At 42.0% G+C, this 21,541-nt stretch overlaps 1 pseudogene; it reads left to right on the top strand.

Annotated features, from left to right (window-relative positions):
* The first annotated feature begins 5,107 nt into the window (after positions 1–5,107).
* On the top strand, positions 5,108–21,290 carry LOC129039053 (glutathione S-transferase alpha-4-like; annotated as a pseudogene).
* Positions 21,291–21,541: the final 251 nt, after the last annotated feature.

The raw sequence follows: 21,541 nt of genomic DNA, 5'->3' as shown, positions 1-21,541 counted from the left end.
TGGAAAACTTTTATGTCTAGCCAGAGAATTGTATATGCACCAATCAGCACTCTTTGTGTCTAGCTTGGGGTTCATGGATGCACCGATCAGCCCTCTGTATCTAGCTAATCTGGTGGAGACTTGGAGGGCTTTTATGTCTAGCTAAAGGATTGTAAATGCACCAATCAGTGCTCTGTGTCTAGCTCAAGTTTGTAAATGCACCAATCAGCACCCTGTGTCTAGCTCAAGGTTTGTAAATGCACCAATCAGTGCTCTGTGTCTAGCTCATCTAGTGGGGACTTGGAGAACTTTTGTGTCTAGCTAAAGGTTTGTAAACACACCAATCAGCACCCTGTCAAAACGGGCCAATCAGCTCTCTGTAAAATGGACCAATCAGCAGGATGTGGGTGGGGCCAGATAAGGGAATAAAAACAGGCTGCCCCAACCAGCAGTGGCAACCTGCTCGGGTCCCCTTACACACTGTGGAAGCTTTGCTCTTTCACTCTTTGCAATAAATCTTGCTGCTGCTCACTCGTTGGCTCCGCACTACCTTTATGAGCTATAACACTCACCGTGAAGGTCTGCAGCTTCACTCCTGAGGCCAGCGAGACCACGAACCCACCAGGAGAAATGAACAACTCCAGACAGGAGGAATGAACAACTCCAGACAGGAGGAACGAACAACTCCAGACATGCTGCCTTAAGAGCTGTAACACTCACCGCGAAGTTCTGCAGCTTCACTCCTGAAGCCAGTGAAACCATGAACCCACCAGGAGGAATGAACAACTCCAGACAGGAGGAACGAACAACTCCAGACGTGCTGCCTTAAGAGCTGTAACACTCACCGCGAAGGTCTGCAGCTTCACTCCTGAAGCCAGTGAAACCATGAACCCACCAGAAGGAACAAACTCCAAACACGTCCGAACATCAGAATGAACAAACTCCAGACGTGCCATCTTTAAGAACTGTAACACTCACTGCAAGTGTCCACGGCTTCATTCTTGAAGTCAGTGAGACCAAGAACCCACCAATTCCGGACACATTTTGGCGACCCAGATGGGACTATCACCTATCACCAAGCGGTAAGACTATCGCCAACTGGTGAGACCATTGCCTATCACTGAGCAGTGAGACTGTCACCTATCGCCAAGCAGTGAGTACCATTGGACCGTTTTTGCTTGCTATTCTGTCCTATTTTTCCTTAGAATTTGGGGGTTAAATACTGGGCACCTGTCCACCAGTTAAAAGCTACTAGCATGGCCACTGGGCTAAAGACACAGGTGTCAGGCTTTCTGGGAAAGGGCTCTCTAACAAACCTGACTCTTCGGAGTTGAGAGCATTGGTTTGCCTGGAACCAGCTTCTGCTTTTCCTGTACTTCCGGGCTGAGCTGAGGGTCGACAGAGAGGAAAGCCATTCAGCTCCGGGGTCCCGACAAGTTGGTTGACCCTGCAGTCATGAGCAGAACTCTCAAAGGCAAGTCACTCAAGCGAGACTTGCCCATCTATCCTGTCTATCCTGACCCTTGCCCCCTGGGTCCTAATGTCTGCCAGACAAACTTCCTCTTGCCTCTGTTCTCTGAGGTTAGTCCCGCTTCTAAAAATTGCTCCCTGTCTCTGGTGCTTTTCTAGTTTCTCCTATAAGAATGACTTCTAGTATAAACTCCAAGACTCTGTTACCTTCTTTAGACACCTTGTCTCACCAATCAGAAAGACGTAATTATTGCCCAAAGCCCTGTCGTAGGGGGGACGACCTGGAATTTTAGGATCCCTCCTCAGACTAACAGGCCTAATAAAAGCTGTTCCTGAAGCTAGGATATGGGGAGCCTCAGAAATTGTATCCTTCCTATTCATATAAGTGAGGACAAAAGGTGTCACTATTCCAACCCTGGAGATCCCTTCCCTCCCTCAGGGTATGGCCCTCCACTTCATTTTTGGGGCATAACATCTTTATAGGACATGGGTAAGGTCCCAATACTAACAGGTGAATGCTTAGGACTCTAACAGGTTTTCGAGAATGTGTCGGTAAGTGCCACTAAATCCGATTTTTCTCAGCCCTCCTTGTGGTCTAGGAGGACAGGCAATGGTGCAGGTTTTCGAGAATGCGTCAGTAAGGGCCACTAAATCTGACCTTCCTTGGTCCTCCATAGGGTCTGGGAGGAAAATTAGTGTTTCTGCTGCTGAGTTGGTGAGCGCAACTGTTCTGATCAGCAGGGCCCAGGGAACGTTGTCGGTTCTTGGGCAGGGGTTGTTTCTGCTGGGGCATCAGTGAGCGCAACTATTCTGATCAGCAGGGTCCAGGGACTGTTGCGGGTTCTTGGGCAGGGGGAGAAACAAAACAAACCAAAATGGCAGGCAGTTTTGTCTTTCAGATGGGAAACACTCAGGCATCAACAGGTTCACCCTTGAAATGCATCCTAAGCCATTGGGACCAATTTGACCCACAAACCCTGAAAAAGAGGTGGCTCATTTTTTTCTGCACTACAGCCTGGCCCCAATATTCTCTCTCTGATGGGGAAAAATGGCCACCTGAGGGAAATACAAATTACAATACTATCCTGCAGCTTGACCTTTGCTGTAAGAGGGAAGGCAAATAGAGTGAAATACCTTATGTCCAAGCTTTCTTTTCATTGATGGAGAATACACAACAATGCAAAGCTTACAATTTACATCCCACAGGAGGACCGCTCAGCTTACCCCCATATCCTAGCCTCCCTATAGCTCCCCTTCCTATTAATGATAATCCTCCTCTAATCTCTACTGCCCAGAAGGAAATAAGTAAAGAAATCTCCAAAGGACCACAGATCTCCCCAGGCTATTTGTTATGTCCCCTTCAAGCTGTAGGTGGAGGGGAATTTGGCCTAACCCGGGTACATGTCCCATTCTCCCTCTCTGACTTAAAGCAGATCAAGGCAGACCTGGGGAAGTTTTCAGATGATCCTGATAGGTACAGAGATGTCCTACAAGGTCTAGGGCAAACCTTCAACCTCACTTAGAGAGATGTCATGCTACTGTTAGATCAAACCCTGGCCTTTAATGAAAAGAATGTGGCTTTAGCTGTAGCCCAAGAGTTTGGAGATACCTGGTATCTTAGTCAAGTAAATGACAGAAAGACAGCTGAAGAAAGGGACAAATTCCCTACCGATCAGCAAGCCATCCCCAGTATGGATCCCCACTGGGACCTTGACTCAGATCATGGGGACTGGAGTCATAAACATTTGTTGACCTGTGTTCTGGAAGGACTAAGGAGAATTAGAAAAAAGCCCATGAATTATTCAATGATGTCCACCATAACTCAGGGAAAGGAAGAAAATCCTTCTGCCTTCCTCGAGCGGCTATGGGAGGCCTTAAGAAAATATACTCTCCGTCACCCGCATCACTCGAGGGTCAATTGACTCTAAAACATAAGTTTATTACCCAATCAGCCACAGCTGCAGATATCAGGAGAAAGCTCCAAAAGCAAGCCCTGGGCCCTGAAGAAAATTTGGAGGCATTATTAAACCTGGCAACCTCAGTGTTCTATAATAGGGACCAAGAGGAACAGGCCCAAAAAGGAAAAGCAAGATCAGAGAAAGGCCGCAGCCTTAGTCACGGCCCTCAGGCAAACAAATCTTGGTGGTTCAGAGAGGACAGAAAATGGAGCAGGCCAATCACCCGGTAGGGCTAGTTATCAGTGTGGTTTACTAGGACACTTTAAAAAAGATTGTCCAATGAGAAACAAGCTGCCCTCTCGTCCATGTCCACTATGCCGAGGCAATCACTGGAAGGTGCACTGCCCCAGAGGACAAAGGTGCACTGCCCCAGTGAAACCAAGAACCCACCAACTCTGGACATATTAATACAATATGATGGACTCGACTAATTATTACTGATTGAATGTGATTCTAGTAATGTGGCAGTACTTTTTAAGTTGTATGTCCTTTTAATGTTCAAATATCTTGGTGTTCAAAGGTGGGGGAGGGTAGCCTGTGCTTTGGTCTTCCTCTGCTTTTCTGGCATACAACTCCTAAATTCATGGAATCTCTACAGTGCTGTCTTTTGTATGCTAATGTTGACTGATAGCTGCAGGATGGGGCTGTTCAATTGGAAGGACAAAGACATGGTTAAAGGGTTGGGACTTTCAGCCCCAAACCCCAACCTCTATGTAGCGAAGAGGGTCAATGGCTTAATGAATCATGCCTACATAATGAAGCCCAATAAAAACCCAGGACTGGATTCCTGGAGTTTGAGGACAGCTGAACAGGTAAAGGTTCCTGGAGGGTGGCAGGCCTAGGGAGTATATGAAAGCTCCGTGCCTCTTCCCCACAACTCACCCTATACCTCTCTTCATCTATATCCTTGGTAATACCCTTTATAGTAAACTGGTAAACTTAAGTGTTTTTCTGAGTTCTGTGAGCTGCTCCAGCAAATTAATTAAACCCAAAGAGGGGTTTATGGGAATCCCAACTTGAAGCTGGTTGGTCAGAAGTTCTGGAGGCCTGGACTTATGACTGGTGTCTGAAATGGAGTCAGTTTGGGGACAGAGCCCTCACTCTCTGGGATCTGATGCTGTCTCCAGGTGGATAGTGTCAGAATTAAATTGGAGGACACTCAGCTGGTGTCTGCTGCAGAATTAATTGCTTGCTTGTCAGTGAGGAGAAATCCCCACATATTCTGGGGTCACAGAAGTCTTCTGTATTGATTGCTTTTGTGTTTCCAGCAGAGGAAAAATATGGTTTGAGGTTTTTTTTGAAACAATATACATAATTTGTTCTTTCTTTTTTCTTAAATTGTGAGGTAGAGCATTTATAGTGTAGAGTGCAAATGCATTTATGTGCAATTTTAAGACTAATTATAAAGACCACTAATTCTGCTTAAGAAATAGAACATTGTTGGCATCCCAGAAACCTTAAATGCTCCTCCCCAATAACAACCCCATTCTCCTCACTAGAAGTAACCATTATCCTGCTTCCTTGGTAATTATTTTCTTGCTTTTCTTCATAGTTTTACCTCCTATGTATGCATCCCTCAACACTAGTTTTATTTTACCTGTTTTGGAATTGCTATAAATGGGGAAGAAATACCATATAGCTTGTCAGTATATTGTTTAATTTTTTTTTTAAATCCTTTAGAAAACTTTGAGCCAAGAATCATGGCAACCAGACCCAAGCTCTACTACTTTCATGGCAGGGGCAAGATGGAGTTCATCCCTCTGGCTGCTGGCTGCTGGCTGCAGCTGGAGGGGAGGTTGGTTCCTGACTGGGATTGGGAAGGATGGTAATCTGGGTGGGAATGAAGTGACTTCCTTTCCCCTTCAAGCTTCAGAATGGTGCCTACAGGCTGTATCTATTATTTTCCTTTCCAATTGTCTTCCTTTGTAAGAGGTGAGGGAGGGATCACAGGATGATGGAGGATTTGGGGAGCTGTCGGGCGAGGTGGTGTTCTAGAAGCTTCATAGGGGCTAAAAAGATTTCTGTGGATCACAAGACAAAGAAGAGAGAGGAGACCCACATCTGCCTCATTCTCTCCATTGGGACCGGCTGATTTTCTGGGGTCTTTCAGCTCTGCCTCAGCACCCCAGTCATGTAGTACTCATGGCTGCCAGCTGGAATGTTAGACCCAGCTGCAGTCTGGCCTCCCCCTTAACTCCTCCCTGAAAGATCTACCTCATGGGATCTTTCCTTAACTCTGAATTCCCTCCACACTGACTTTTCCATAGATTTTCACAAGTGCCTTGGAATTATTTTATGCAGGTGTAGGCTTCCTTTTCCCTATCTGAATGTCAACTTCTCTAGAGCAAGGACTCATTACTTTGTTTGTTTTTCTCTATTCCCTTTTAGGGACATCTCCACTTAAACAGCTTACCCACATCTCAAGGTTTGGGGGGACCAAAAAAATCAATCTTTCTCACAAAAGCTTTAGAAACATCATCAACAAATCATGATAATCTCACCTGATTAAAGATCTCTGGATTCCTTTCATTGAATATATGAGCATTAAAGAGAAATTTAACTTGTCTTTATATGAAGGGAAAATAACAAGAGGAAGAAGAAAGAGAAGAGGAAAAATCATTGGGGAAGTTGGAGAAAGGACATAAGTTTGGAAGGAAGGAAGAACTTAGGTGAAGAAAAGGAAAAAGAGGAATGGGAGCAAAAATTTAAAAAATCAACAAAAAACAAAATCTCTTTGTTTTCTTGAGGACTTTAAAGTTGGAATAATGTCTCTTTATCTTTTATTTAGTTTGAAAAAGAATTTCTTGAGACAAGAGAACAATATGAAAAGTTGCAGAAGGGTAAGCCTAGATTTGTTCAATATTGTCTTATTAGAGAAAAATGGAAAACTTGCTTTGGGAAGTATTAGTTTTGATAAAAGAGACAGAGCTCTAGAATGGCTACTGCTAGAAAAGGCAAGCACATAGCATGACTGCTAACATTGATTGGCTGTTTGTCATGTTCCTGACACACAACTTAATTTGCATCAGCAAAGGCCACACCAATTAGCCTTCAGAAACTCTTATCAAGTTGGTCATGACGGTGACTTCGGTTAAGAGGATAGAATGAAACTCGTATGTGTCAGAGCTAATTGGTTTAATTCTTCCCATCTCACTGAAGAATCCTTTAAGAATCCCCACACCCCCGCACCCCCCCAACCCCAGCAATGTTAGCCAGGCTTGTCTCAAACTCCTGACCTCAAGTGATCCACCCACCTCGGCCTCCCAAAGTGCTGTGATTACAGGCGTGAGCCACTGCACCCAGTCAACACCCTAAACTTTGAGAATCAGAAGCGCTTATGTTATAACATAGTTAACAGTAAATGTAGAAAATCTTAAATAATCATGTTAACCAACACACAAAAGTGCATGAGACTGCCAAAGGAATCTCAGATTTAACATGAAGCAAATGATAGCCATTTCCTCAACAACTGGGGTCTTTAATTCATCACTTTGGATAGAACCTAAAAATCACAGATAGAAATTAGAAGTGAACCATCCTTAGATTTACTGCAACCACTGAACAATGGTATCTTAACCTCTCTTTGCTCAAACCATAGATGGACGCTTGCTTTTCGGCCAAGTGCCTTTGGTTGAAATGGATGGAATGGTGCTGACACAGATTAGAGCCATCCTCAACTACCTTGCTGCAAAGTACAAATTCTATGGGAAGGACCTGAAGGAAAAAGTCAGGTACCATAGTGTTCATTACTCTACTTGATTCTTAGACAAGCTTCTTCAGTCCACCAACTGAGACCTGGCTCAGGTGTACCTTTCAATCTGGATTGAGAAAAAAAGACAAATGGGACAAAGGGGAAATGACTTGCTAGACCTGGCATGCCTTGTACTTATTCTTTTATTTTTCTTTTGAGACAGGTCTTGCTCTGTTGCCAGGCTGGAGTGCAGTGGTGTGATGTCAGCTCACTGCAACTACCACCTCCTGGGTTCAAGCAGTTCTCATGCCTCAGCTTCATGAGTAGCTGGGACCACAGGCATGTGCCACCATGCTCAGCTAAATCTTGTATTTTTAGTAGAGACAGGGTTATGCCATGTTGGCCAGGCTGGTTTTGAACTCCTGGCCTCAAGCGATCCACCTGCCTTGGTCTCCCAAAGTGCTGGGATTATAGGCATGAGCCACCATGCCTGGCCACCTTGTACTTACTCGTAATAACTACTCCACATCCCCCTTCTCTGTGTACTACTCATAGTGCACTGAATGCTGCATTCAACATTCTCATATTCTCTCCCCACTCCTAACAAAATATGTTCTTAGAAAATTAAACTGGTAAGTTATTCTACATGAAGGTAGAAATGACTGATTCATCACACACATACTGAGCATTGTATCAATGATCTGTTGACTATAAATAATGCTCTAAAACATATCACCTTGAAACACAGTGACTTAAATCAGCAAGCATTTGTTATTGCTCACCTGTCTATGGGTGAGCAAGTATCTGAGTGGCCCATCTGGATCAAGTTTGACTTAGCTAGACTGCACTCACTCGTGTCTGTAGTTAGCCAGGTAGCTCTGGTCGTGGGTGTTGGCTGACTATCAATTGGGATATGAAGAGACCATGTATCTCTCATCCTCTCATCCTGAGCTTGTTCTCATGGCAGTGAGGCAGAGTTCTGAGAGTGAGAGTGAAAGCATACTGGCCTCCTAAGTTCTGGGTTCAGAATTGGCACCTCATCATTTCTACCTCATTCCACTCATTAAAGGAAACCACAAATAGACTGGGAAATAGACCCCATCTATTGATGGGAGGAGCTGCCAAGTTTCATCACAAATACAGGAAGGTGAAGTTTTTTGGCCTTTTTTTGACCTCTGTATACCACAAACATATATGCTACACTGGGCACTGTGCTAGGCCTGGCAGAAAATGATTGGGTAATTATTCACGGGGATAGTTTAGTTTCATAAGAAATAACTAGGCTTAAGACAAAACAAATACTTGCAACTATAAACTCTTACCTGCATTTGGGTCATGGGGCCTTTTCAGAGGTCCCTAAACAGTCATCACTATGAGCACAGACACAGTGTGGGTGGTCAGCATGCATGGAAGATGCTGTGGGAGAAAGCCCAGGGCTCAATTGTTCAGAAAAAGGAGAAAGAGCATAACATAGGAATGAGCAAGGTCCATAAAAAATAGCAGCCCATGCCAACTTTCCCATATCTTCATCTTTAAAACAGCCTTAGTCATTCCAACCTGTAATTCCGAAGGTATATGGCAAGAAAAGCAATGTCAAACAGTATGTGAACATGACACTTTTGTAAATAAGTACAAATATGCAAACGCAGTCTGTTTCTTATTGTTTTGATGCAAAGTTTTTAATTGGTTTTTAAAAATCTCCTTGGTTTTTTTCTAAGACATGCTCTGAGCTACAGATGGTGTTGTTAATATTCTTTTTCTTTGGGTTAGCCATAAATTGTAGTAAACTAAAGCAAGTGGGCTAGGTGACACTAACATGAAAGAAAAATTATTTGTAATTCAAATGGGACAATGAGAGTATATTACTCAATTTTTTCTTTTTCTTTTTCTTTCTCTCTCTTTTTTTTTTTTTTGAGACAGAGTCATGCTCTCTTACCCAGGCTGCAGTGTACTAGCATGATCTCGGCTCACTGCAACTTCTGCCTCCTGAGTTCAAGTGATTCTCCTGCCTCAGCCACCCAAACAGCTGAGACTACATGCATGTGCCACCATGCCCTGCTGACTTTCGTATTTTCAGTAGAGACAGGTTTCACCATTTTGGCCAGGCTGGTCTCAAACTCCTGGCCTCAAGTGATCCACCCACCTTGGCCTCCCAAAGCGCTGGGATTACAGGTGTGAGCTACCATGCCAGGCCTTTTTTTAAAAATTTTTAAGAGATGGCATCTCACTATGTTGCCCAGGCCAGACTCAAACTGCTGGGCTTAAGCAATCCTCCCGTCTCAGCGTCCCGCATAGTTGGGCCATAGATGTGCCACTAAGCCTGGCTCCATTATTCTTTATATGCTGTTAAAAAGAAAAAGACTACAGAAGACCATTAAAACAAATTCATTAAGCAATTAGCATATAATGGGGGAATACAAAGACACTCTTGAAGAGATAACTAGCACAGCATGAATGTACTAATAGGCCAATAAATAATGGCAATATAGATACTATGGTTTGTTTTTTTATTTATTTATTTAGTGCTTGGCAAGGAAAGGAAAACTTTAAAGGAAAGGAAATACATCAGTTTGACCTGACTAGGAAATTAAACTGTTCTTTCTCAGTTGCCAGGTCAACAGAAGACCTGTTAAATTATCTGTCTTCTCTAAGTAAGTGAAAATGTTCTGGTACTAATTGTTTTGTAGTTTTCATAAACTTCATGGAGTTTAGTTTTTAAAGTCATAATAATCAATTATTTGTTTATGGCAGATTTCAACTTAAGGGCATTCATGAATTCTTTCATACATCCTTTTATTCAATAAGCATTTCCAGAGACTCTACTATATCCTGGGCACTTGGCTGGTTCTGGAGCTAGAAATCATTCATGAGAGTGGAAGCTTAAGAGGAAAAATAAAAATTATTTGTTCCTGCATCTATTTGTACTAGAGAAGTGTTGGATTAAGAACCCTGTACTCAAAAGCTCTCTGCCTGAGGGTCAAATGGTTGTTTTGTCAGGATCAACTTGTAGGTTGATGGCACCCTGGACCTGATGATGATGATAATGGTGGCCCCCTTCAAATCCCCTGAGGAAAAACAGGAGACCCTTGCTTCCAACATGTAGAAAGCTAAAACTCGGTACTTGCCTGCCTTTGAAAAGGTAGGCTTCAGGGATCCAGGGCTTTTACATTTTCTGTTTCTGAGAATATTTCAAGAGTGAATATCTGAAAAGACACACAGAGGCCATGTTAGAGCTTTACTGCTTTTGGATCAAAACTTTAAAAAGGATTCCAGAACAAATTACAGGTAAAATTATGGAACCTCCAACAAAATAGAGTTGGAATATACCAAGTACAATGAAAGTATATAGCATTTCTGTTCTGTCTTTTAAATTAAGACATCAGCCCAAGGTGTGACCACCTTGAATACTGTCAGGTACTTTTTTAGGTCTAATACTAGAGGCTAATCATGCCTCAATCAAAAGATAAAGTCTCTCTCTCTCTCCCTTTTTTTTTTTTTTTTTTAAGACAGAGTCTCACTCTGTCACCCAGGCTGGAGTGCAGTGGCGTGATCTCGGCTCACTGCAACCTCTGCCTTCCCGGTTCAAGCGATTCTCCTGCCTCAGCCTCCCAAGTAGCTGGGATTACAGGCACATGCCACCACGTATGGCTAATTTTTCTATTTTTAGTAGAGACAGGATTTCACCATGTTGGCCTTGGTCTCAAACTCCTGGTCTCAAACTCCCGACCTCAGATGATCCGCTGGCTTCAGCCTCCCAAAGTGCTGGCATTATGGGTGTGAGCCACTGCACCCGGCAATCAGCCATTTTTTTAAGGCGCTCTGGTTTCTTTTATGTTTACCTTTTCCTGCCATAGTAGTCCTAGAGAATGATGATATTTGCATGGCATTGGCACAAACAGGCAAAGCAGCTGGCAGCTGGAAGAGACAGCTTTAGGGGCTCCATCACTCCAAGCCTCTTTTGACAACCTCAAGAGCTTGCAGTTCAAATTCTGTCTTATTGGCCAGGCGCAGTGGCTCACACCTGTAATCCCAGCACTTTGGGAGGCCAAGGCGAGTGGATCACCTGAGGTCAGGAGTTTGAGACCAGCCTGGCCAACATGGTGAAACCCCGTCTCTACCAAAAATACAAAAAATTAGACGGGTGTGTTGGCAGGCTCCTGTAGTCCCAGTTACTCAGGAGGCTGAGGCAGGAGAATCGCTGGAACCCAGGAGGTGGAGGTTGCAGTGAGCTGAGATTGCACCATTGCACTCCAGCCTGTGCAATAGAGCAAGACTCCATCTCAAAAAAAAAAAAAATTTCTCTGTTATTGACACACAGCAGTGAAGTGTGGCACCTGGGTAGTGCATTCTGGCCCAAATAACCCTCCTTAATCAGATGTTGGATTATTTAAAAGAACACTCATTTATAAGACTATTTTATTTAACTTGGAGTTGGATATAATAGTTTTGGAAATGTACCTTAGTGTCTATTATAGTTTGTTCCCAGAGAATCTTTTAAGAAAGTGGAACTGTATGATTCATTTATATCATAGTTGTTATTTCTGAAATAAGTAGATGCTAAATACTTGGGTCTGGTCTTTGGCCAGGACTGTTACTTCTATTCTGTAAGACATGATGTACTAAATAATTTTGATTGTGTTTTGGACTTAAATGCAAAGTTACTAATTTCCTTATGTTGAGTCAAAGAACTGGGAACTATTCAAAATGCGATGTCACCCTCCCTTGCCATTGAGACTTGGGCTTGTGTTATTTTTTTAGTTGCCAAACCATCTTTTCATGATATTCCTTCTGATCAAGAGAATATATCCTGGAGGCTGCTGTTTCAAACCAAGCATTCTCTCTGGGGCTTTGGGATAGACCTTTTCTCTGTGTGAAGAGAATTATACTGAGCAGAAAACAAACCCTGCTTCTCTGATTCACCTATTACTAGATAACCAAACTGCTTTTTCCAAATCAAAGAACACTGTACTTCAACATAATACTTCAATTCAATAATGTAGATGCTGTATTTTGAAATATGTTAAGTCCAAGTTTTTGTATTTGGATGTCAAATTTTATTTCTGAAAATGAAATGAGTTTTAAAAATTATTTTATAAGAAGTAGATGTTCATTACATAAAAAATTAGACAATACAGAACTGTAGAATGTAGAAAGAAACCACTACTATCCTCACCACCCAAAGATAAGTCTCAGTATTATTTTTATATAGTTCCTCCTAGTCTTTCCCCTATAAATTCATTTTTATTAGTTTTTTGGACTTTTAGATAATTATGATTATACAGAAGACAATTTTGCCTGGTATTCCATTACAATTAACCCCTGATCAACATGGGAGTTGGGGCATATAATTTTGACTTCTCAAAAACTATGAATAGCCTGTTGAATGGAAGCCTTACTGTTGAATGGAAGCCTGTTGAATGGAAGCCTTACTTCCATTTGTTGAATGGAAGCCTTACTGATTGAATGGAAGCCTTACTGATAACACAAACAGTGGATTAACACATATTTTGTAGCTATATGTATTAAGTACTGTATTCAAAGTAAGCTAAAGAAAAAACTTTATTAAGAAAATCATAACAAAGAGAAAATATATTTACTATTCATTAAGTGGAAATGGATCATCATAAAGGTCTTCATCCTCATCGTCTTCACATGGAGTAGGCTGAAGAGGACAAAGAGGAGGGGTTGGTCTTGCTGTCTCAGGGGTTGCAGAAGTGGAAGAAAATTCATGTATTAGTGGACCTGTATAGTTCAAACCTGTGTTGTTCAAGGGTCAACTGTATTTAAAATATTTTCAGAAGCAGAACTGCTATGCACCTACTACTTGGCAGTAACAAATGTCAGTACTTTTATTTTCTTGCTTAGGAGCTTTACTTTCTCCTTAAAACAAATGTATATAGATAGCTAAAGCCTCCTTTGAACTGTACTCAAACATTATACCCTTCCTGTCTCCCTTCTCAGAGGCAACTGCTATCAGAAATCTGATGTAAGTTCTTTCTCTTCATTTTTAAAAATGGAGACCTGGCTTTGAGCTGTTTTAAAAGTGTTTACATGTGTGGATCTTAAAATATTTTTATGCACATAGCATCATACTATAAGTTTATTCTACTACTTGTTTTTATCAACCAACTTTATGTTTTTGAGTCTTATAGGCAAATATCTTGTCATTGCTAATACATTTGTATTTACCCCTTTTGCTTTATTTTATTTATTCTATTTAAAAAAATAAAACTTTTCTTTGAGTTTTCCTCTGTTTTTCTAGATCCTGGTAGATGATCTGGTTTTCTTTATTCCCAACTTTTCTTCTGTGGTTCAGAAGGTAAACATTTCTTTCTGAAACTATTAATATTTATCCTTCCCTTGATAGGACAAAGATTCAACTTTTCTCCAAACTTTTCTTTCTGTTTCTGTTTTTGTTAAATATATTTTAAATACAATGTGTTTTTAAACTTCTTCTAATTTTTTTAAGCCACTACTTATGTATATTTATCAACACATTTAACTGATTCCTTGACTCACCATTGCTCCTTGCTTTTCACACCTTTCTTCTGGGTGCTTTTTCCTTCTAAGGGAAGAACGTTTTTTTTTTGAGTTCTTTCAGGAAAGGTCTGTAAGTGGTTAACTTTTTCAGTCTTTGCTAGAAAATATCTTTATTTTTACCTTTACACTAAAATAATTATTTAGATTGTTATAGAATTCTAGATTAATAATTATTTTACTTCAGCACTCCAAAGATGTTATTATGTCTTCTGGCCTAGATTGTTGCTTTTTAGAAGCCTTCCATTAGTGTGGTTATTTTTCTTTTGATGGCATTATATTTATCTTTTTTCTCATTTTAGATTTTCTCCTTGTCTGGTATATGGTATACTTTCTTCTTTCTTTCTTTCCTTTCTTTCCTTTTCTTTCTTTTCCTTCCTTCCTTCCCTCCCTTCCTGTAGGGAAAAGAAAGAGAGATCAGACTGTTACTGTGTCTATGTAGAAAGGGAAGACATAAGAGACTCCATTTTGAAAAAGACCTATACTTTGAACAATTGCTTTGCTGAGATGTTGTTAATTTGTAGCTTTGCCCCAGCCACTTTGACTCAACCTGGAGCTCACAAAAACATGTGTTGTATGAAATCAAGGTTTAAGGGATCTAGGGCTGTGCAGGATGTGCCTTGTTAACAAAATGTTTACAAGTAGTATAGTTGGTAAAAGTCATCGCCATTCTCTAGTCTCAATAAACCAGGGGCACAAAGCACTGCGGAAAGCCGCAGGGACCTCTGCCCTTAAAAGGGGGGTATTGTCCAAGGTTCCTCCCCATGTGATAGTCTGAAATATGGCCTCATGGGATCAGAAAGACCTGACCGTCCCCCAGCCCGACACCCGTAAACGGTCTGTGCTGAGGTGGATTAGTAAAAGAGGAAAGCCTCTTGCAGTTGAGATAGAGGAAGGCCACTGTCTCCTGCCTGCCCCTGGGAACTGAATGTCTCGGTATAAAACCTGATTGTACATTTGTTCAATTCTGAGATGAGAGAAAAACCACCCTATGGTGGGAGGCGAGACATGTTTGCAGCAATGCTGCCTTGTTATTCTTTACTCCACTGAGATGTTTGGGTGGAGAGAAACATAAATCTGGCTTACATGCACGTCCAGTCATAGTACCTTCCCTTGAACTTAATTATGACGTAGATTCTTTTGCTCACGTGTTTGTTGCTGACCTTCTCCTTATTATCACCCTGCCCTCCTACTACTTTCCTTTTTGCTGAAATAATGAAGATAATAATCAATAAAAACTGAGGGAACTCAGAGACTGGTGCCGGTGCAGGTCCTTGGTATGCTAAGCGCCTGTCCCCTGGGCCCACTGTTGTTTCTCTATACTTTGTGTCTTATTTCTTTTCTCAGTATCTCATCCCACCTGACTAGAAATACCCACAGGTGTGGAGGGGCAGGCCACCCCTTCACCTTCCTCCCTCTCTCCCTCCCTCCCTTTCTCTCTCTCTCACACACACACACACGGTTTCACTCTGTTGCCCAGGCTGGAGTGATCATAGCTGACTTTAGCCTCAACCTCCTGGACCTAAAAATCCACCTCAGCCTCCTGAGTAACTGGGACTAAGGCGCATGCCACTGAGCCAGGCTAATGTGTGTGTGTGTGTGGGTGTGGGTGTGTGTAGATGGGGTTTCTCCATGTTGCCCAGGCTGGTCTCAAACTCCTGGGCTCAAAAGATTCACCCACCTAGGCCTCCCAATGTTCTGGGATTACAGGTGTGAGTCACCACACCAAGCTATTTTGTGTGTGTGTGTGTTGTAAAGATGGGGTTTTGCCGTGTTGCCCAGGCTGTTTGATACACATTCAACACTGTGTATTTACTTCTAGGTTTGTGTTTATCTGCTTAGTGTTCCTTTTTCAATCTGAGGATTCTCGTTTCTTTTTTTCGTTCTGGAAAATTCTCTAACAAATAGCATTGAAAATCACCACTTTCCTATTCTATTTTGTCCTTCTGGGCTCCTGTTAGCTTTATGTTGAAGCTTCATTCTGTGTTCCTTGTCTCTTACCTTCTTTCATATTTTTTATCTCTGCCTCCTTAGATGTGTGTGTCAAATTACTGATTTTTTTCACTTTCTCCATGGAGTTTTTATTATATTAATGTTTATATTTTTCATTTCAAAACTTTATTTGTATCTTCTTCAAATCCATATGCTCTTTCTTTCTGTATGCCTTTTGTGGAGTACTACTTAGGGAAAAGTGGGAGCAGGGAAAAGCAAAAAGAGAAAGCAGTAAGCTACAAGTCTGTCTTTCTTCATGGTCCAAGACACATAGTACTCCTGTGCAAATAACTCATAATCTTCCCGTGCCCAACTATCACCAGACACCTGCAAGTTAGCTCACTTCAATCATGGTGTTATCAGTACTGCACAAAGCCCTCTTTTGCAGACAGCATAGACACTATCTATAAAATCTCCAGCAAGCCTTTGTTTCTTTGCAGTCAGCTTCTCTTCTGCAGATCCTGCCCATTGCCTCCTCACAACATAGTTTCCTACTTTCTTGAACAAATCTGCCTTTCTTTACAACTATCTTGGTAAATTCTTTTACCCCGGTGCCACCAGCCCAGATAGTCATTGCTCACCCACAACACCTTTTTATCATCTCTTTGAACATTTGAAAACATTTTTAACCCTTTAAAGAATTGACTCTTATTTTTGGCTCTGTGGCTCAAAATTCTCCTTTTTCATCAGTTTGTTACCTGTCTCATAGATGACTTTGGGTTTCCTTATATGCTGTGTAATTTTTAGCTGTGAGTTTGTCTTTAGCAGGAGTCCCGTTTCATTTATTTGATATAGCCCATCAAGTGTTTATACTATAGAATTCACTGATTCTGGCAATTTTTCCCCATCCACACTAACGTTTATTTTTATTCTTGCATGTATCACAAGATGACACATAGCACTTGAATTTACCTTTGCTCCTTATTTATCAAGTAAACCCATATTTAATGCATCTGGTACTCAAAGATGCACCTGAGAGATTTCTAAATATTCACTCTTCACTGGATAGTGAAAAATTAGCTTTCTATGTGGCTCTGGTTTGGACTTGTGGTATCACATTGGTCACTTGTTTTTACTGGTGGTATAGCCAGCAGGTTCAAGCTAGTTGTAACTTTTGTGTCTCTCTACACTGGTGGATACAATTTTACTTAGCCACCTCCAGGTTTATAACAGGAGCCCAGTACTAGCATTTCACCAGCCAAAAGGACTCGATAATCACTGACAAAAATTTCCCCAAAAAAATTGTGCCAGTTTACAGCATGTGTTAAGAGTGTTGGTTTCATCCTATTCTTACCAGCACTGGAGATTTGTTTTTGTTGTTGTTGTTGTTGTTAAGATTCTTTATTAAATCTAATCAGTACAAAGGCTTCATGCTGTCGTTAAGTATTTAGCCATGCAAAATGGTTTTTACTCTCATTTGATATTCTTTATTATTTTTCTTTCTGTAGATTTTGAAAGACCATGGAGAGGATTTTCTTGTTGGCAACAAATTCAGCTGGGCAGACATACAGCTGTTAGAAGCTATTTTAATGGTGGAAGAACTCAATGCTTCTGTTCTTTCTGACTTCCCTCTGCTAAAGGTAGTGTATTAACATCCACACAAAGCCCAGAAAAAAATAAAAAAAGACTAAAGCAAAATGTGCCTTTAGGCCAATCTCAAAAGCAACTTAAGAACACTGGTGTGTGTGTGTGTGTGTGTGTGTGTGTGTGTGTGTGTGGTGGGGTTTTGTTGTTGTTGTTTGCTTTTTTGAGGCAAGGTTTCACTCTGTTGCCTAGGTTAGCGTGCAGTGGCATGATCATGGCTCACTGCAGACTTGACCTCTTGGGCTCAAGCGATCCTCCCACCTCATCCTCCAGAGTACCTGGGACCACAGGCATGTGCCACCACACCTGGCTTTTTTTTTTTTTTTTTTTTTTTTGATGGAGATGGGGGTTTCTCTATGTTACCCAGATGGCCTCAAACACCTGGCCTCAAGCAGTCCCCTGGCCTTGGCCCACCAAAGTGTTGGGATTACAGGCATAAGCCACCATGCCTGGCCCAAGAACACTGTTTTAAAAATCATTCTGGCTGGGCATGGTGACTCAAGCCTGCAATCCCAGCACTTTGGGAGGTCGAGGCAGGTAGATCATGAGGTCAGGAGATCGAGACCATCCTGGCCAACATGGTGAAAACCCGTCTCTACTAACAATACCAAAATTAGCTGGGCATGGTGGTGCGTGCCTGTAATCCCAGCTACTCGGGAGGCTGAGGCGGGAGAATCACTTGAACCCAGGAGGCAGAGGTTGCAGTGAGCTGAGATAGCACCACTGCACTCCCGCCTGGTGACATAGTGAGACTCCGTCTCGAAAAAAAAATCATTCTTGGCCCGGCATAGTGGCTCACGCCTCACGGTGTAATCCCAACACTTTGGGAAGCCAAGGCAGGTGGATCACGAGGTCAATAGATCGAGACCATCCTGGCCAACATGGTGAAACCCTGTCTCTACTAAAAATACAAAAATTAGCTTGGCGTGGTGACGTGTGCCTGTAATCCAAGCTACTCGGGAAGCTGAGGCAGGGGAGTCACTTGAACCCGGGAGGTGGAGGTTGCAGTGAGCTGAGATTGTGCCACTGCACTCCAGCCTGGAGACAGAGCGAGACTCTTCTCAAAAAAAAATAAGTAAGTAAAAAATCATTCTTTTCTTCATTTTGGTTATTTTTCTCTTGCTTATCTACAGGATCTGTTAGGAAATAAAAGTTTATGAAGGGGGAAAAGAATTGATTACTTTGATGTCTAGCATGAACATTTAGTACTTTCCTGTTTTTAGTGCTTTTAAAGCTTTTCTTCCTGACAAAGCAAAGCTGACAAATCTGTCTTTGTTGCTTTTCCCTCTAGGTCCTACCAGACAACCCTGCCTGCTTTTAGTCCCCCTGATTGTGGGGCCCCACACAGTTCCTGCATTGTTCAGAGCATCTGCTTAGGGGGCACTGTCAGCCTCCTGTTGCACTGCCCCAGCCCTCAGACAGAATTCCACTCCTGCCAGACCTTACCTGGCCTCTGTTCCAGTTCCTGAGAAACATTTTATCTAATAGGTAACCATGGATCTTGTGGTTTAAGAATTAGCAATTTTTCTTATTACAAAAGAAATGCAAGTTCATGTAGTTACGTTAGACATTTGTGTAAACCAAAAGACGAAAAGAAAAAAGACTGGCTGGGCACAGTGGCTCATGCCTGTAATCCCAGCATTTTAGGAGCGCGAGGCAGGCAGATCACCTCAGGTCAGGAGTTCGAGACCAGTCTGGCCAACATGGTGAAACCCTATCTCTACTAAAAATACAAAAATTAGCTGGGCGTGGTGGTGGATGCCTGTAATCCCAGCTCCTCGGGAGGCTGAGGCAGGAGAATTGCTTGAACCTGAGAGGTGGAGGTTTCAGTGAGCCAAGATCGCACCACTGCATTCCAGCTTGGGCTACAGAGCAAGACTCTGTCTCAAAAAAGAAAAGAAAAAAGACCTATAATCTCACCAGCCAAATGCTATCTGCATGAGATTTCCTGACCTATTATTTTGCATTTTCCCTCCAAATAGGGTCATATGAAAGATTGTTTTGTGGCCTGCATTTAACATTCTTTTCAATTATCATGAGTATATTTACAGGTCAACAAATATTCTTTTGAAATAGTATGCTATTTTATTTTCATTAATCAATAGAATCACGTCTTCTTAAAAAACTCAGAGCTATGGCCGTGTGTGATGGTTCATGCCTATAATCCCAGCATTTTGGGAGGCTGAAGCAGGCAGATCACTAGAGGTCAGGAGTTTGAGACCAGCCTGGCCAACATACTGAGAACCTGTCTCTACTAAAAATATAAAAAATTAGCCAGGTGTGGTGGTGTTCACCTGTAATCCCAGCTACTCAGGAGGCTGAGGCAGGAGAATCACTTGCACCCGGGAGGTGGAGATTGTAGTAAGCCAAGATCACGCCATTGTACTCCAGCCTAGGCGACAGAGTGAGACTTCATCTAAAAAAAAAAAATTCAGAGCTATATTAAAAGAGCATAAATTCAGAATTCTCATTCCCACCCCTTCCCCGCCACCATTCTGCTCCCATAATCACTTTATTGGCATCCTATGTATACTTCCAGTGTTCCTATTTATGCAGATGAAAGCAAATCGGAATATATAGTTGTATTCTTTGCCACTCCCAACTTTCTTGCGCAAAATAGAAAATAGTGTATATTCTGTTCTGCCCCTGGCTTATTATTATTATTATTATTATTATTATTATTATTATTAATGCATTTTAGAGATCTTTCCTTGTCAATACAAGGACCTTCCTCTTTCCGATTACATAAGAGCATTTTAAATTACTAGTTTATACTCCTTGCAGAGAAGTACCATAATTTACATAACCAGTCTCCTTTTCCTAGAAACACAGGTTCTTTCCAGTTTTTACCATGTTAACATCCTTTTTTTTATTTTTAGGTGGGGGACAGAATCTTGCTCTGTCACCCAGGCTAGAGTGCAGTGGCGCAATCTCGGCTCACTGCAACCTCTGTCTCCTGGGTTCAAGCGATTCTCTTGCCTCAGCTTGCTGAGTAGCTGGGATTAGAGGCTCATGCCACCATGTCTGGCTAATTTTTGTATTTTTAGTAGAGACAGGGTTTCGCCATGTCGCTGATCTCATGATCCGTCCACCTTAGCCTCCGAAAGTGCTGGAATTACAGGTGAGAGCCACCGCGCCTGGCCCCTGTTAACATTCTTATAGCTATTTCTTTTTTAAAAAAAAGTTTTGTAGAGATGGGGGTCTCACTCGGTTGTCTGGGCTGGTCTTGAACTACTGAGCTCAAACGATTCTCCCACCTCAGCCTCCCAAAGTACTAGGATTACAGGTGTGAGCCACCACACTTGGCCTCTTATAGCTATTTCTTTGTTCACACCCTTACTTATTCCTTTATAATAATTCCTAAAACAAGAATTGATAGGTCAAGAATATGAATGTGACCAGACCTGGTGGCTCATGCCTGTAATCCTAGCACTTTGGGAGGCTGAGGCAGGTGGATCACTAGAGGTCAGGAGTTCAAGACTAGCTTGGTTAACATGGTGAGACCCTGTCTCTACTAAAAATACAAAAATTAGCCAGGTGTGGTGATGCGTGCCTGTAATCCCAGCTACTTGGGAGGCTGAGGTGGGAGAATTGCTTGAACTCAGGAGGTGGAGGTTGCAGTGAGCTGAGATTGTGCCACTGCATGCCAGTCTGGGCAACAGAGTGAGACTCCATCTCAAAAAAAAAAAAAAAAAGAATATGACTATTTTAGGGGTATGCACTGCCTGATTGTGACTTTTTAATAGATAATATAACTCATGCTAAACATGTCAGCAGTTGAATTATTATCCATCCCAGAAATATCCAGCAAACACTTGTTGAGGGATTAATGCAGATTCAGCACACTGGACTCCATAAACTGAGGTCTAAGCACCCTTCATTCATGACAAAGTTGAGATTTTTCTTAAAGGTTGTGACTGCTATTGAGGCCCTGATTTTACTGTTTCTCATTTCAGGCATTTAAAACAAGAATCAGCAACATCCCTACAATTAAAAAGTTCCTGCAGCCTGAGAGTCAGAGGAAGCCACCCCTTGATACCCACTATGTTGACCTTGCCAGGAAGATAGTGCTGCTCTAATGGCAGCAGGTTGCGTGATGGCAAACATTATGATTCGGTCGCAGCACCAGCATGTGCTGTCTGCAGAGGATAATAGAAGCAAACTGTAGATCCCAGGAGTAAAGTATCTGAAAAGAACCAAACCATGCTGCCATTAACAGCAACACTGATTAAATGTAGTATAAAATCATTCGGATGTGTTGTGGCTTTTTAAAGTTTGTCAGTTGTGGATGATAGTCTACAACTTTTATGAAATAAATGTTCTGTATAAA

Source organism: Pongo pygmaeus, chromosome 5 (genome assembly GCF_028885625.2).
Source record: "Pongo pygmaeus isolate AG05252 chromosome 5, NHGRI_mPonPyg2-v2.0_pri, whole genome shotgun sequence".
In the NCBI taxonomy this organism is placed as follows: Eukaryota; Metazoa; Chordata; class Mammalia; order Primates; family Hominidae; genus Pongo; species Pongo pygmaeus.
Note: the sequence above shows the minus strand (reverse complement) of the source record. Positions and strands in the feature narration are given on the sequence as shown.